The sequence below is a fragment of the Empidonax traillii genome, unplaced genomic scaffold (genome assembly GCF_003031625.1).
Source record: "Empidonax traillii isolate 1590-97213 ecotype Southwest subspecies unplaced genomic scaffold, ASM303162v1 scaffold396:size1303734, whole genome shotgun sequence".
NCBI classification, from domain to species: Eukaryota; Metazoa; Chordata; class Aves; order Passeriformes; family Tyrannidae; genus Empidonax; species Empidonax traillii.
In genome coordinates, this window is record NW_020955589.1 from 919,398 (window position 1) to 937,754 (window position 18,357).

An 18,357-nucleotide genomic window follows, 5' to 3' on the forward strand; every position below is an offset into this window, starting at 1 on the left:
GGTCAAGATTCAGGAGAACTGGTAGGCAGAAAAGATGCCTTGTCCTGCCTCTGCCTTTGCTGCCGTTGTTCTGTGAATGGCGAATATTTCAGCAAGCCTGGCAGCTTTTATGAACACTAAAATGATCTTTAAAACTGGATGTAAAACCCCTTTATTATTTGGTTGTTTTTCCAAAGTCTTACACGAACCCTTCAGGAAACTGTACTGTTTGCCCTCGTAAAAGTAGCTCTGACATTACTCTCAGGATGTTTATTAACTAAAATCCAGCCTTCTAAAGAAATTTAGCTTTCATCTCCGAACCCTTTTTTGTTAAATAAAGGAACGCTTCGTCTCTCTTGTGTGACTTTTGGTCTACCTCAGCAGCCCATTCTCTGGCAGTCCGTGTGGTGATCCTCCCGAGATGTAACCAGCCCCGCAGAAGGGAGACACGGGGCTGCTCTTCCATAGCCGGGGAGCTGGGTGGGATCCGGGGGCAACAGCTGCGGAAGGGGGGGGTTCCCCGGGATGGAGGGCGGGAGGGGGGGCGGTGCAGGAGGGCGCAGCTCCCCGGCACCAATCGCCTCTCGCAAGTCCCCGCGGTAGCGTCGGACCCGCCGCGATATCCGCGGGCAGCCGAGCCAGGAGCAGAGGCGGCCACTGCCAGCGGGGGCAGCTCCGGGGAGCAGGGCGGCCTCGGGGCTCCCTCCTCCTTCTCCTTCTCCTCCTCCTCCTTCTCCTCCTCCTCTGCCGCGCAGCCCCGCGCAGCCCCCCCAGCCCAGCCTCCCTCCGCAGCCAGAGGCAGGAGCGAGCGGCAAGCTCCCTCCGCGGCAGCGGAACAGGGGGCGCGGTGATGTGAGGAGCGCACCCGGCGGAGGAGGGAAGTCCCGTCGCCAGGAAGGCAGCCGGGAGCTCCTCCACGTTGCAAGGTAATCGGACCTCTCCTTTGCGGACTTTTCCTTCTGCCTTTTTCATTTTCCTCTCTTTTCTCCCCCCTATGTCTTTTGTCTTTATTTTTGTCTCTTTTTTCCTTTCTTTCTTTCTTCTCCTTTACTTTTTCTTCTTTTTCTTCATTTTCTTCTGAGGGTTTTGGATTTGTTTTGGTTTGTTTTTTTTTTATTTATTTATTTTTTTTTTTTAATTTTAGTTGTTCCTTTTATTATTTTTTTTTCTTCTTTCACCGACTCCGTAGCTGTCCAACCGCAGTCAGAGTGCGAGAAGGAGGCGGTAGGGAACGGAGCGAGCCCACACCGGGTCGCTCTGGAGTTTGCCTGGGACAATCTTTCCCCGCTCTCTGCAGGTGCACTGCCAGGCGGGCAGAACTGGGCAGGGCAGGGCAGAGATGGGCACGGAGCGTCCCGGCGTCGCGGCTGTCCGTCGGGAGCCGGGACCAGGTCGGAGAGGCGGAGAGGGGGCAGAGGGAGGCGCCTGGGGCACGGAGCGGCTCCCTCCAACTTTCCTGAGGGGGAAACGCCGGGGAGCCGCCTCGGGGATTTCTGCAGAACGATAAAACCCTATGGAAAAAGCTGTGCATGTGTGGATGCGTGTGGATGCTGTGGAGCAGGAGATGGAAACTATCCCCCCCGCCCCCTCGCCGTGGCTCCCGAGGAAGAAGCGACCCCCCCACTCCGGGGGGTGTCCGGGGGCTCCGGAGCTCGGCGGGCGCTGCGGGAGCGGCGCGGAGGGGTGCGGAGTAAATGGTACATGTTAAAAGATACGGAAGGAAGAGACCCAGTGATTGGGACATAAATCAGGCAGAATATATGGGGAGTTGATGAGAATAGGTCTTTTCACCCTTAAAAAAAAAATAGCTACTTTGGAAGAAAAAGAGGAGGCTGATTATTGGCATCCAGCTCTGAAACCCAGGCAGCTGATGCTGAAGGGAGCCAAAGGGAGCAGTTCTTCTTGGTTTAAAAACAGCAAGACAGTCTCTGCCAAAGATTGCTGTAAACACTGAATAAAGATTTCATTGTGGCATGGTGTGACTGGAATAATTAGGCAGTTAATTGTTCATTCTGATCTTTAAGTGCAGTAATCAGTCGGGCACAGTAGGAAAAATACAGGCGAAAGGGAGGAAGAATAGCAATAGGAAAATGATAGGAAAATGTATCACTTTTTCCTCTTTCGAAGTTTTTTTGTTGTTTTGGGGGTTTTTCATGTGGGTTGCTTTTGTGTGTGTGTGAGGGAGAGAGAGAGAGACTAGGAGCACGTGGGTCCCGGTATATTTAGATAGAGAACACCTTTGTAAAGCTGGGGTGTAATTGTGCTTTTGCTGCCACTGTGTCAACATCATTTTGAGCTGGACCAAATGAAGTTATGAGACTTAAAGAAATCCTATTTTATGGAAATGAAATCTGAAGACGCCTGGAGAATGAACATCTTAACTAGATTGACTAATACCAATTAATGCATTTTACTTATGTGTGCACTTTATTGCCAGCTCAGCAGGGATGAAAGCTAATGGTGCCAGCTTTTGTGCTGCTCTAAGACATTTCTCAAGCAGGCACACAAAGCTTTTATGGTAAACTGTTTTGAGTTTTTAACGCTGTGATTGTGTTCTTGTTCCACTCAAGTTTCTTGCAGTAGTGACTCTTGTGGCAATCTAATGAAATGATCTCTTGTTATGCTGTGTTAGCTATTCCCTGTGACACAGCAGGAAGTTATAACCTGTGTGTGTTTGTACTGGAGGTGGTGATAAGTTGTTGAGCAAGATGCACTTACAAGTGATAGAACATGACTTACTGATATTAACTGGAAGATGGCACCCTAGGCAGAAAATGTTTTGCTCTCCTATATAGCATGTTTTTCCATATATATATATATATACATTCTTGCTGAAGAAGAATTATTGTGAATTAACTCTTAAAAAGAATGGAAAGATGTTATGTTTAAAAATAAATTAAAAAAAAAAAACTTAAAAAGCAGTCCATAATAATTTAAGCAAAGTAAAAAAATCGCTTATAGTCCCATTGTAAAGGAAAAGACTCATCCTTTTTATAACTTCCTTGACTTTAGAATAGGTATGTGAAAGACTTATTTGGCTGAGAGCCATCTATGTAGCCTGCCCATTCATCATAAAAATATAAATAAACATACTGGAATTGGGCAAGGTTTTAAAATTAATTCAGTTAAGTATAATTTCTGTCACTGCACATGCAGAAATCTAGGACCTACCCATCAAAGAAAAGAAAAGGGGGGCAGGGAGCTTTTATTTGACTCTGAAAAGCAAACAACTTGTTATATTTTGTTGAAACTGCGTTTGTTGAAGGTTTTGACCTGCATTTTCTGAGCTTTTTATGGAAAAACAAGTGGAGAAAACATGAAGCATGTTGTCCATCTAACATTCCAAAACTAATATAAAACACTGCAGTCTTTGCTGAGGTCACAGAGTTTAGAAGAGCAAGGACAGAATGATGGCTCCAGAATTTTGTCGAAAGTGATGGTAAAAACATCCCTTAACAACTGGCCAATGGTAAGATCCACTTTACAAGCATTTTTATTAAGCTGTTGAATGTGCTCTCCCCTACCACAGTGATACTCAGTATTCTGTCTGTGAAGACTATTCCTGACTTAATAGCAAGCTGTACTGAAGGAATGTCTTCAAGACATTTACTTACTGGTACAGTCTAGCTGGCGATGTTGGTAACTTCACTTGCACCAGTGTACTCTGAGAAACCTAAGACTTTTCTACTCTTCTTACAGAAATCCAAAAAAGTGTAGTGACAAATGATCACAAAAGATACTCTACTCAAGTTTGTGCTTGCAATGTTCTATCAGAGAATGTTTCTAAACATTTATGTGGTGTACCCCTTGCACAAATGCCACATTAAACTGTAAAATAATTTGAAGAGTAATAAAAAGATTTTGAGAGGAGTCTGAAGTGTAAGTGGCTCCCCATTTCTGTAATAAAATGCGTTGAAAACACACTTTGGTCATCACAGTAAGTTAGGTAAGAAGTCTTTCTTGCCTTGTTATAACATACTTTGGAAAATACACAGAGGATTATACACTTCTATTCAAGGAAAATATTTTCCAACAAATTGTAGTTAAATCCTGGGTACTGTCTTATACCTAAATGTTGTTTGAAATGCATAGTACATCTTCGTAATAAAAGTGCATTGTCACAGATATAATTGTGATTCATAACAAGTAGTATCACAAACAGATTCCATTCCTTTAAGTATTGAGTCTCAGTCAGGCCAATTATGACTAAATTACTGCATGTTCTCTGCTGTATCAACTAATTAAAGGGTAATTAATAAAATGATAATTTAATTCCATGGCAATGTCTACATCTGGTTGTCATAGCAGAGATTGTTTGACATATAGTTAAATGGTCAGACACTACATTGTATGAATGCAACATTTGCACAGAACACCTGGCAAGCCAGAGGAATTTTAACCCTTAAGACATGAATTTCAAGAATCTGTGTCAATGTGTTATTAGACTGGTTTGCTTATTCTCTCCTCCTAGTCTTCTTACACCTTTAAGAATATTTAGTTCTCCAAGTTAATTTAAGTAACTCTCTTGGGATACTGGAAGAGTGGGTAGATGACTTGAGATAGTACATTGGAAATGAAAGATAAAATAGTACTGACTTGTCTGTGGGAAATAAAATAGGTGGTTCTAAATTAACTTCTGAGAAGAGACACTCCATTGGTTCTTGTAATACTGGAAGCTTCCCCTTCAAGAAAAATCAGGCTGAAATTAGCATGGAGACAAAATTATCTTTTTTTTTTTTTTTCCTAGATACAGTGTTATCCCAGGATTAAGACTGAGACTGTGGTCACAACAGCATGAGAAAATCTGCATTGCAGCCTTCCTTCACTGTACCTGTCATACGTAGATAAAACAAAGCTTATCAAGGACAGGAACCATAGAATTCACACATGCCAAAGAAATGAAAAAATATTCTATCAAGTCAACAGATTATATGAATAAGCAATTCTCCTGTAGGTAGCTGATGTACAAAATAACATGGACATACTCAGAAGTGTCAGTGGTTGAAATTTTCAGGACAGTCCATACATAAGATTTTATACAAAGCTTAAAGGAATATCCCTTAAGCCTCTACCATTGTCTTGATGAATTTCAACAACTGCTGTTTCAAAGTGTGCAAGACTGTATTTCTGTCCTTTAAAATCCTAAACTCTAAGAAGTGATACTTTAACGTAAGTTAAATGATAGTTTCTTATCTATACTGAGTCAAGATGAATCCCTTATAAAACTAAGAACAAGAAATGAAGTAACAGGCATAATGTTTTCCTTCTCCTTAGGACAAAAAAAATGCTTTAAAAAAAAGGGGAAAATAGCTAGTCCTTTTTCACAAACAGAGCAAATTAAAAAGGATGTAGTAAACTGCAGGAAGACATGAAAGTCTGTCTTTTCCCATGCCAGTGACCCTCAATGAACAGTTTCCCCAGTGAATAGTCAGGGCTGCTCATCACCTCGCGTGGTCAGGTGCAGAGCGTGGCTGGTGGTGGTTATAAAGCGCTGTTTGTCCATCTCTCTGAGAGCCTGAGTCCTGCTTCTTGAGAATTTCCAAGCGCATGGATCCATCTCATTTTCATTCTACTCATGTAGCTCATTAACACCTGGAAAATCTTTTATAGCATTTAACTACATCAGATGCACTGTCCGGCACATGTTTTATTAATAGGGCTTTCACTGTGGTATTGTCAAAGAGCCCTTATGTCACAGCTGGGAACATGAATCTGTCATGTCAGTTCTGTACCTTGGTTTAGACAGTAATAGTGTATGAGTGGGTTTTATGGAGGAGCCGAACATGCCCATATACTGTGTTAGCAGGGAAGAATGTGGAGCTTGTTCTCCTAAATAAAGACTCAGGCTGGTGCTAGTAGAGTACTTTGTACCATTTAAACACTCTGCCTCTAAGGCATTGCACTTACGGAAAGGGAAGTTTGAGGCAAGCAAGACACGTCTTAATATTTTAGTGGTGCGATGCTGCTAGTTAACGATATGTCATCATTTACATTTCAGTAGGAAAAAAATTGCCAGAGGTTTCTAACTCAACAGAAACAACCAGAAGTTGATATGAAAGGCCTTACCCTGGGAATATTTGTTTTTAAAACAAGTTTGATTAAATATATTTGGCAATATAAGAAGAAGGGGAAGAGAAGTAAATGTTTTCTAATTCCATATGGTTTTTGTGCCCATTAGTTCACTGTAAAACCCAGCTTTAAATAGATTACTTTGTAGCTCTGTAATCAGAATGCCTTGGGTAATTAAAAAAAGCATAGAACTATGAAAACTGACAGCAACACATGTATAAGACCTACTTTTTTCAGAGGAATTTTTAACATACTTACATACATTTCATCTGCAAGTTAAACACTTAAAATTCACCAGCTACAACACTACCAACTGTGTTATGATGGCATTCCAAAAGATAGAACCCCCATTTGAAAAGTGTTTGCAGACTTGAGGAACCATAACTGTCATGAAAGAGTTGAATGGGGTCCTCATTTAACGACTGAATGGATGAAAGGAGCATTTCATGCAGTCACAGGAGGTTCCAATTTTTAAAGTACTTCTTTTGCTTTGAAAAACATAAGTATATTTCATATGCTAAGAAATAAATTCAAGGTACACTACCAAATGTATTCTGTATGTTTAAAGTGTTTGTCTGAGATGGTTTTTGTAATGGCTCTTCAAAAGGCTCAGCATGCAAGGGTTGATACCCCAAACCATAACCAACCAACCATGAGTCAGAAAAACATGGAAGTGTTTGGGTTACAGGACTGCCTTCTCAATTTCCCTCTTGACATTTTCCTTTTTGCATCTGTGTCATCTCTTGTTTTTTCTAGAAATGAGAGCACTGAGATGTTCTTGTGGGCCCATGCCATTAGTTCATGTCCATGTTCTCACCAAAGAGGGAAGGAATAGAGCTGGCTAGGGTGCCATGTGGCCCCTGGGGAGAACATGTGAATTTGTTTCTCAGCAAGGTCTTTCTGTAAATTACTATACTTTTTTTCAGAAGGACCGATGCCCTTCATGCTTTTGTGTGGATACTCAACGGAGGAAGCACTCGCTGAATGGGGGAGGGTTTGCCCTGCTGAACTATGCAGCCCTTGACAGCATAGCCCAAGAGGTTCTTAAGGTTTTCAAGTTGATACCACACCAGGGCTCAATTCTTCTACATGATTCCTTTTAGTGAATCAAAGGTCAAAAATGAGGAATTGTAATTGGAGTGTGTTGACCCTGGCTGGACCCAGGTGCCCATCAATGTCACCATATCACTCCCCTCAGCTGATAAGGGAAAATACAATGAAAATACAGATCAAGGTAAAGACAGGGGGTATCACTCACCAGTTACCATCACAACAGATTTGACTTGGGAAAATTAGTTTATTACACATCCCTTCTCCCCAGACTTCCCAATTTCTCTACCTCCCAGAGGCAAAAGGGGATGGGGGGAACTGGGACTCTGGCCAATTCATCACACATTGTCTCTGCCTCTCTCCTCCTCAGGAGGAGGACTCCTCACACTCTTCCCCTGCTCTGGTATGTAGTCACTCCCACAGGAGCAAGTCTTCCATGAACTTCTCCGGCATGGGCTGCAATTCTTCACAAACTGCTCCAGTGTGGGTCCCCTGCAGCACCAAAAGTCCTGCCATCATGGGCTACCTTCAGCATGGGCTCTCCACAGGTCAATAGGTTCTGCCAGGAGTCTGCCCCAGTGTGGGCTTCCCATTGAGGTCACAGCCTCATTCATGCATCCACTTGCTCTGCTGTGGGGTCTTCCAGGGGTTGTGGGTGGATCTCTGCTCCACCATGGATCTCCACAGGCTGCAGGGGGACAGCCTGTTTCACCATGGTCTTCACCACGGGCTAGGGGGAATCTCTGCTCTGGTGCTTGGAGCCCTTCTTCCCCTTGTTCCTCACTGATCCTGGTGTTAGCAGGGCTGTTTCTCTCACATATTCTCACTCTTCTCTCTGGCTGCTGTTGCACAGGGGTTTTTGATCCTGTTCTTAAATATGTTATCCCAGAGGTGCTGCCATCATTGCCAATGGGCTCAGCCTTGGCCAGCAGTGGGGTTGTCTGGCATTGGCTCTATTGGACATGGGGGAAGCTTCTGGCAACTTCTCATATCAAGCAGCCCTGTAACCCCCCCACCCCCGCACCAAAACCTTGTCACGTAAACTCAATTAAGTAACTAAAACTCAATTGAGTAACTAACCTTTGTGCATGCCCAGGTATTGTGAGACAGAGTTAAGAGCCCTGGCAACATGTCACTTTGTTACAGCAAAGAAAGTTAAAGATTGAGGCAAAGGCTTATCTATAAATTTTTTTTGCCTGTATGAGTTTAATTTAGAATTGCAATCATGATGTTACGTAAATTTAAATAGCAGTAGTAGATCACTAGTTGGCAAGTCTCTTAAGAATAATATAGCTACTTCACCAGATTATGGAGTACTTTCTATGTGCTTAGCCATTGCTGAAATTAGTCTATTTTTTAATTTTAAGATACTTTTGAAGAGGAGAGAAGTGCTTTAACAGGGGAAATTCTGATGACTCTCTCTAAGAATTAGGAGAATTACTCCTCAAAGTGGGAGCTTCCTTAATGAAAAGAAGCATTTCCCTTCAAATAAAATTTGAAGTTTTGCCCCAAGCATTCTTCAATCCATGTCTAATCTGGAGGGCATTAACTGTTCAAGTAAATATTAGGTATTGGTTGACCTGCAGGTTTAATATATAAAGAGCAAAAATATGGTTTTAAGGAAGAGTAGAGAAATAAGGAGGAAATCAGCAGTCTTCATGAAGGACTTGTGAAGGGCAGACAAATGCCCTCCCAGAAAGGGAAGTATGGGAAAAGTGTGTATCAGTGGTGACTGTTTTAGTTGGACACTCCGTTTCTTTCAGTGTCAGAGGAGGGCTGTGTGCATCAACCAACTAGTGTCTTATCTCCTGAGTGAGCCACTGCACTGTCTCCTTCAGAAAGTGATACGGAAATGTACAGTCACCATGCAAACAATTAGAGGTGCCTGCTCCTCATGATCATCTCTCTACTGAAAGGAGGAGTGAGCACAAGCTGGTGAATTTATTCTAATAGCAAACCTAAGCATCTTTTCTGGACACCCAGTGGAGATCCTGTCAAAGGACCAGTGCACGTCCTTGGTAATGACAAGAGGAAGAGCTACCAGGCCTACTAGAAAGGTAGCAGTCAACTATTGACATTATCAGATTAGTGCTGTGGCTCACAGCCTTGTCCATTCTGGTGACCCTCCTCAGGAGAAAGAGCCACAAGAAGCAGCTCTGGTAGAACAAGCTCCACATTAAACATTTGCAGCGGAGGAGGCGCATAGGCACAGTGCTGTAAGGAAGAGCTGAAATCAACCTTCAAACAGATGACAAGAGAGGATCTGTCAAAGCAGCCTTCAAGAGGACAGAGAGCATGCTGAGAGAAAACGATGATAATAGCAACAAAAACCTTGCCGAGGCTGAACAGAGGAAGAAGCTGCAGGAGGGCAAGAAAACAGAGGATTTGTAGAGTGAAGTAGATAGAAAGAAATGACAAATGTCTTCATAAAATAACAGAAAAAAAAACAGCTCTGATTGGTAGCAAGTGTAGAATTTGGCTGTGTCTTGGAAACAGACTAATACGAAAAGAAGGCAAATAACTGTTCCATGGGGTTGTAAATGAGCACGGCAGAAAGCAGAGGAGTCTGTGGTAACGGAGACTGGAATAACAGCATCTGGATAGCACAGTAAGTCTCTGGGATGAGTAGAGGACATTGGAGGGGAGTTGTAAAAAAAAAAAAAAATCAGATTCTTACTTTTGATGTGGTTTCAGGTTATAGCTCATCAATATGCCAAGAGGAAGGCATCTGTCAGCAATGTGTTGTAGATACTAGGGCTGTATACAAAATGGAACTATTTTACGGAAATGTTGGACCAAATCCTGACTAAACCTTTTTGTGTAGTAATGTCATGGAAAAGGTTAAATCCTCATTAGGGTGAGTTCAGCTGCACCACTGAGGGTGGGCTAGAGCTGACTGCTGCACATGGTACAACTCAGCATGAAGTGCAGGACTAAGAAATTGGGTGCTGGGTTCAAATGAGAGATAATGACCAAAAAAAAAAGAAAAAGAAAAAAAAAAAGCAGGTCAACACTGAGCTGTCAGCCTCTGCTTGTCTGTTTCCCTTGCCTATTTGGTCCATTGTAGTTCTTCAAATGCCTTCTTGCTTGCTGTCCTGCTGGGCAATGGAAGGAGCTCCCATTAAAGACTAATTTGTGTTACAACCTGCTAAATATGTGGCTATTAGTGAGGCAATGAATGGCTAACAGTAGTGATACCCAGTATAGCTAATAACTTTTCCCTACTGTTATTAGCTATCTCCATCTCATTCAGTTGTTTCTCACCTTTGGGAGAAAGTGCTCCATTACATCACCTCTGTAATCCTTTATTGGACTGTATAAATGTTTATGCATAACAAACATATATAATGATGTGTGGCACATAGGTGTTAATTTTTAACTATAAATTCCTAGCCTCAAAAAATACACTAAAATCTGTTGCCACTTTAATCCTACTGCAAATCAACCCTTAGACTATGAAGCCCTTGTTTTGTTGAAACATCAGTAATTATAGTATCAAAAATTAATTATAAGGTGTTCTGTTTTCTTCTTCATGTGTCAATTTAGTAAAACATCAGTAAAATGCTCATAGATAACCATCTAACACTGTTGTTTTATGCAATTTGTTCTCTTTCTTGTTTCTGAGTGTTTCAGTGTTAATATCTCTGCAGTGGGCAAAAAGTAATTGTCCCAGGAGTAAATGGATAAGAGTTTTGAAACTACTATAGGATCTGGACACTTAAGTTCCCATTATTTTTAATGACCACTGAGCATCTAAATTCCCCATGTAGTTACATTTTCCTACCAAATTGTCCTCAAAGAGTTGCTGGACCAAAACTGTTTCTATTCTGAGACGAATTACCTTCTTTTCTCCAGGAACTTAACAAGTTATTTATTAAAGAGGCAATTACCAAATGTCATAATATATTTGACTTACTGGCTGTAAATATCCAATCTATCAAGCATTACCTACATTTAAAAACAGTTTTATGTCAATTGGCCTTTCTTTGGCCTCTTTAGGAACAATCTAGATGAGAGACTGAACCACCACTGAACTTCTGATTTGAAATATCACCCTATGGAGGATAACTGTTTTATTGGAAGACCCCCTGCAGTGCCAGGCTCCAGGAGAGTTAGAAGAAAATTTGTTTTCCTTGTTAAAGATTGGTGGCTGGTGGGTCTCTTCTCTGGCTAAAGAGATGTCTTCCATTCTGTATGCTCACAGGCTATTCAGACACATCTGAAATCATTGCTTTGATGAAATTTCTGTGATAATTTACTCATCAGGGTACCATTTCACAACATCAATCTGTTACCTGAAGAATATTTACATGTTGTAGCGAAGTAGAATACAAATTAAGAGACGTATTTTATACTGAAATTTTTCTTTTCTGATTTGCTTCAATGTATAGATTGAGACTAGTCAAAAAGCATACCCCCACTTTTCTGATTTGCATCACTGTGTAGTTTGAGACCAGTCAAAAAGCATACCCCCACTGCATAACCCTACCTCCAGCAGTAAGTTTAGTAACAGTCATAGAGTTTTCCTTTAATGTTAACCATCTCCGTAAGGATGAGAAACACAGGGTAAAGTAATGCTGCCTAATTGAATGTTCAGTATTAGAAAACTTCTCATCAATGAAAGAAAGGTAGAAAGTGGGGTTTTTTGAAAGCATAATACTAGATGAAAGTATTTAGAATGGAGATAATATCAGCAAATTTCAAAGGAGGCTACGTTTGCAAATTCTGTCCATATTGACCAATAAACAATTTATGGAGAGAACACAAACAAAGCGTTAGAATATTTTAAGATCATAGCTTCTGACAAGTATACTTTATTTATGACTTTGCAGTACATTCTTCTCCAGTAATGTTTACAGGAAGTAAAAAGGGAAAGGGGGAAGAGGCAGTGTTCACAGTGTTTTATCCTCTTATTCTCTGCCATGTGTGGGGTATTGTCAACATCAGTGGGATAACCTCAATATTCCTGTCTCAAAAAAAATGGAACTAGAAAAATCACAGATGTGACATTAAATGTTTAAGGAAAAGGACCGTGAAGAACGGTGCTGCCTTATCTGAAACTTGGATAGAACTGGTGCCAATAGATGAGAGCAGCCGGCATAGTCAAGTGAGTCTGAATGAAAAAAGGAGGCAGAGATGGAGTGGGAGAACTGTCTGGCCTTAGTGCAACTTCTGCTGCTGTTACACACCCTATTGGCAGAGCCAAAGGCTCGCAATCTAATGGGATTATATGTTTAGATAAGAACAATGTTTGAGTTTAGTTCTAATTCTCCTGATAGAACAGGGATTCTGTAGTTTTTGCCCACACAGTAGATCTGAGTGTTTGAGGAAATACACTGGGTTTAGGTTTCTGACACTGAAGCACCAGACAAAGGTAAAACTTCTATTATAGTTATAAGCTGTGTCTTAGAGGTGCCTGCAGGTACTAGGTACTAGGTAGAGGCACCTGCAGTTTGTACTGCATGCAGATCCCCATGTGGTACAAACATTTAGGGCATAGCGCTGCACTGAAGTGCTTGCAATCCAAGTATCCAAGCTGGTAGATCACACCCTTGTTTTACCAAAGCTTAGATTGCAAAATCATCATGTTTTAGATGGAAACCAAAGCCTTTAGAAAAGTCTCAGAAAAAAGAGGTCTCAGAGTGATCACATTTAGGAATTAAGAGGTCAAGATTTTCATTTGTGTCTCTCAGAGTCACAAGAAAGAGCCCTGATCTGAGAAATCATTTTCTTGAAAATTTTGAAGTTCGTATGTTTCTGGTAATAAATAAATAAATAAATAAATAAATAAATAAATTGTTGTTTCTACTTGAAGGAGAATGTATCTAGAAAACCAAAATTTTGCTAAACACAATCTAAGTGGTGGACTAAAAATACAAGGCAGAGTGAAAGTAGAACAAGCCCAGAGAACAGTGTGGACCACAACGGAAGAAGTGGGAGAGAAGCTAAACACTGAAGTCAGCCTGCTTCCTAACCCTGTATGACAAATTTGCCATCCCAATTCCCCATCAGTTTTCCTCTTTTCAACCTAGCCCAGAGTTCCTGAGACATGGGCAGCAATCCAGAGGTCAGGAGGGCAGCAGCATTCCTTGCTTGGGACACTCACGACTGATGCCATATGTGCAAAGCTGAGTGCAGGTGTAAACCTTGCTGTAACAGGCATCCCTTTGGACATCTCAACATCTTGGGATGAGGCTGTCATACCACCCCATAGCCAAGAAGGGCTCCCTTTTTGAGGAGACCCTCTACTGTCTGAGCACCATCTCCTAGGGCAGCAGTGCTTCCAGCCTTCTGCTGAAGAGACACCGGGGTAAAAAACCTAGAGTAGAAATAATAAGGAGAACCTTAACAATATCTTCTGCTTTAAAAGACACCATGACAGTGTTGGTTAACTAGGCAAGTGTGCCTCTAACAAACTCATCGAGCTTGATAAATGGTTCTCTATTAATATCCTAATTTTGCTGGATCAGATGAGCCACTTTTGGAGTTCAGAGGCAGAGAAAGACTGCTTGAAAGATGACTCTTACAAGAAGCTAATTGCATGCAGGGTTTTCAGAAATATTAGGTCAGTTCCTGTTCAAAAGCTGGATGACTGTTCTGCTTTAGTGGCAACAAAATTAGTTCTTCTGGGCTTGGGGAGAAAAAGGAGTACTTTGATTTTTACCAGTTAATATAGTGTTGAATCTTACTCGAAATAACTTTTTTAAGTTTTATAACATTCCACAAAGGAAGGGATATAATTTCCAGGATGAAGGATGGTGTAAAATAATTCCAACAAAATTGATTAGGTTGGAGGCACTATGTTTATATGACTTCTGTAAAATACTGCTTTTTTAATGCTAATATTTCATCAGTAGAGAAGAAATATTGCAGTTGAGTTCTCTTCTGGACACATCCATAAAAATACCATTTACACCAGTATAACAGTGAAAACAATGTGATTTAAGGGGGGAGAGATCTTTTCCCATAGATCATATTCTAGTTTTAATTACATCATATCTATCCTAAAGACCCAGGGTTTAGTGTCTCAGGACAGACCAGTGTCTAAGACAATGACCCATGTCAGTATTTCAAAGAAAGATATAAAAAATTTTTACAGCATGGCATATCTCTATGTTATTCTCCTCTTTGATAGAGTAATGCAAGCTCACTGCTTTCAAAGGGGTTGTACTGGTGAAAAAAGAATGAGGTTTCACTCAGAGAGAGTCTGAATTTTATTCATAGTAAGCAACTGATTTTTGATCGTTTGATGGTCTCCAAACTTTTTTTTAATTAATTTACTGTTATTGTTGTGTTACAGTGATAACCCCCTTGCCCTTTGACTTGGTTATTCTATCCATCATGATAGGCCTTGAACAGATTACCAGTGAGGTCTCTACCATACTAAGAGTTTTACAGAAAAGTGTTCCAGTCTGCTTATTGATTGTCATGTGTAAAATAATTTTTAAAACCAACTTTGCTATGAAAAGAATGATGAGAAGAGTTGCTTATAAATAGTAGTTTTAAAACTTGAGGCTGTGAAGAAAGATTAATCTCAAATGCTTTTCAAAGTTCTTCCTTGTTTACACATCACACTGAGACTCTAGCTTGATATTAGTTTTCTTACCTGTTATTCTGCCTTGATAGTTCCACTCAAAGGATTCAAAAAGCAAGTTGTAATAAAAAAACTAGGTTTGATCACAAAAGTGTCCAATTAAGTATTTTCCCGATGTTCATTAAATTTGAAAATGTTCATAGGGAAAATAGACCTTTTAGCAAAATGCTCAACAGAGGAAAATCTGGCTGGCATATGTATTTTGTATTTGGAATGAGATTTTTCATTGGTGTGAAGCATCTTGGGAACAGCCACACCATGAGAGTGTCATACCTGGTCAGGTTCAAATTCTGACTGGGAAGAGGAGTCCATAGGATAGATGAGACAGGTGGGTCAAAAATATCATTTCCCAGTTGTGGCAATTCAGAGTGGAGTGAAGGAGCAAGATCACCACATCTCTCCTTCCCTGCAACACTAAAGATTTTATTTTTGAAAATTTAAGATTACCCAATTGATAACATAGAAGTTCAAATGTTTACCTTTTTTAAATGATTTTTTTAAAAATCTCTGGAAAGATAAATTGCATTATTTGGGCTTTTTAGCCTGCCTGGGGAGAAATTTCAAATACTATAACTTTTTGCAAGATGGAAATTTTCTTTTTTCAATCTGATACAAAAATTGCATGATATATAGTAAATATGATCTTAAATCTCTTGTAAAAGGAAAAATAATAGGTACTGCTACATTTCTCTCAAATGATACTAAAGTAATCTAGACTTTATAGATGGAGTGAGGTTGCAGCCATAACTCTGTGTGCTCTGTGTGTGTGTGTGTGCAAGACTGGAGAAATCCAGGTCATCTGAACCTATGTTCCAAAGTGTCCTTTATGCAGAAGAGTATCTTCAATATTAAATCTTTCCAATAACAGCATTCTATAAAAGTACACTCTGGGAAATGAGCATTTGGGAATCAACCTTTCCCAGTGAGATGAGCCCTTCCAGCGGGATGAGAAGCAGGAAATTCCAAACATTGCTTGGCTTCAAGAAAGTGAAAATGACAGTCTCCTAATGCAGGGTGAAAGGTCCTACCCTCTCATTTTTATCCACTCAGGACTCATCCAGCTAATGTGTTAGTGCTGTTTTTTCTGCTGATGATCTAAATTAGATCCTTACACTGCAGTTATGCCATATATCCATCTTCTTTCATAGCTTTCTGTTTCCCTGTCTTTCTTGAAAATGACCCTTAAGTGGGCTTGCTATTACATGTGCTTTTAGCCTGAGGTGGTCTACAGAATTGAAATGCAGAAGTACTGTTTTGTCCAACCCACAGAAAGACAAAGACACAAGGCTGGAAACGTGGCATGCACCTTCTTTTGTGTACTTCTTTCCTGATCTAAACTGAAGGCATGCAATATCCTTTAAATGTTTCCTGAGCATTCTTTCCATCTCTTAACAGCACATTTACCCACTTAAGTATTTCAAAACTTACACTGATAATCTCTCTTCTTGGCTTCCCTGTTTGGAGATAACCTGCAGGTGACATGATATTAATCAGAAAAGAAAAGCAAAAAAGCCAGTGATAGATGGAGTAGGTGTTGCTATGTATTATCCTAGTATGTAATACAACATAGCAACAGGCTCTTTTGAAATGTTGCGATAGGTAGGCAAGTGCTCAAAGCTGGTCTTGAACCAGTTTTACACCCAGAAAAGATGTGATTCCAGTGCATTATCATCTTTATCTCCCTGTGGCAGTCTGTGAAGTTTGCACCTTTCTAGCAACCAGCAGGAAGCTGCACCTTCTGGGAAGACTGACTGAGACCTTGGCGCTAGCTCCTTCAGAGACTAATGACCATCACAAACCCCACCATCTTCTCCTTCACAAGCAAGGTGCTGCCTTTTTTTTTACTTCCTAACATATGGCAGCATGTAGATTTAAAACAACAAAAACAGAGTCCTGCCAAAACAAAACACTACAATGCATGCCCAGTTCTCCTTTGGGAGTACGATGAGAGGGAGAACCACACATGGCAGATGCTGGTTGTTTAAAGCTCTGCTAGAAGGCACTCAGATGCTACAGTGATGTATGACCCTCAGGGAGCAGAGCCTAACAGCTTCCATGCCCCTCTCCTCAATAGCGTGAGAAATGGGGATGATGCATGGGTGGAAGCAGTCAAGCTAAAAAAGTTGTCCAGGAACAAGTACCAACACTAAGCAGCCTTAGTGCTTCCACTAGATAAAATCCTTGCTTTGGAGGATTTAAGGAGAACAGAGCCCCATGCTGAGTTTCTTTCTGGCCATGGGTTCCACTCCTGTGCGCACATGCGTATGTGCAAGCATCACCCAGTCAAATCCATGCAGTGAACACTGCAAAAGTTCAAAGCTTTTGGTTTCCTCTTCATTGCTTTTTTTTTCAGGGGCAGCCTCTGATCTTTACTTTTCATCCCTGGATTTATTTGGAAGCACTTCTCTCCCATTTCTTCATATGGCAGGTTGCATGCAGATTCATTTTTCTGGTATTCAGTGACCGTCCGCATTGCTTTGTAGTTAGTTTACATCTTCACGGCCATAATGAAATCAAGACTTGAAGGAATAACTGGATAAGCAGGTCTCTCTCTCCAGCTGTCATGTCTAGTTGTGGCAGAAAACTGGTGTTTCATTGTAAAAGATGTTAATTTCAATCTGAGCTGTGGCTGTGTTGAGAGAAGCATAAAAGGAATTCTTGATTATCTATATCAGTACCGTTGTCCCCGGGGACAGGCTCTGAATCTTCAGATCACATATGGCAAGAGTGCTGTGATAAAATATGCATCAATAAAACTTTGCAATTTATGATAATAAAGGAGTGGAAAGTTTTATACACTGCGATAATTATTCCTGACTGGTGTTATTTCCTTACTTTCGTTCTTCTGTATGCCTTTGTTTTTAAACCTTTTCTGCATGTTGTAGCAATTATTGCATCATTGAAACTGGGGGTTCACAAACTGGGGGATCACCTTGTTTCTAGGCCTGTTAACCTTCTGTAGGAATCAGTCTACTTCTGAAGCAGTAGGAATTTGTCGTCTTTGGGAAGGCTCTGCAGTGCTGTGACTCCTCGCTGTTCTTCCTCTTCTGTGCATGCACACACACTACATCCAGCATGAATTTCAGAATAGCTTCCAAAAAGGATCGAATTATATTCCTCTTATCTTCCTTTGCATATCTTATTACCATAATTGATGAGAGATGCATATATTTGCATGAAGGTAGAATTTATCCCTTACTGCATGTCACCTGCATTGTTTTAAATGCATTTCATCTAAATAGAGGTTTTATTCTTTTGAAGTAGGAGACTAATGATATGATTACACTCACAGGAAGTAAACACTGGGCTATTAAATACAACCAATATATTATCTGTGACCTTATTATTTTTCCTCGACTCATTATGTCTTTGGTGGCCATCATATGAGAGACCCTCTCTTCTGCTCCAGCACACTTGATAGCAATTACTCATACAGCTTGAAACGTATGGCTCGGCAGTACAAACCTCTTGCATGCTTGGGCTCTGGCTGACTTCAAAGGGACTTCCACATGCAGCGTTTACAGGCAACTCTCCTTTACCGAACACCCTCACTGACATGTTTACACAGTGTCTAGCGCAGTAGGATCTTGGGCTTTACTGGGACATCTAAGCCCTGCTGTAACACAAATAGTTGTTAGTCCCATCTGTCTTTTGTTCCCCTTTTG

General features: G+C 40.9%; 1 protein-coding gene across 1 annotated transcript in view; it reads left to right on the forward strand.

The window, feature by feature from the left end:
- The first annotated feature begins 593 nt into the window (after nt 1-593).
- Nucleotides 594-18,357, forward strand: part of LOC114062298 (cadherin-20) — a 119,349-nt gene continuing 101,585 nt past the window's right edge. The window contains exon 1 of the mRNA XM_027893577.1: nt 594-905. The gene's annotated coding sequence lies outside the window, so the exon portion shown is untranslated. The remainder of the gene's footprint in view (nt 906-18,357) is intronic.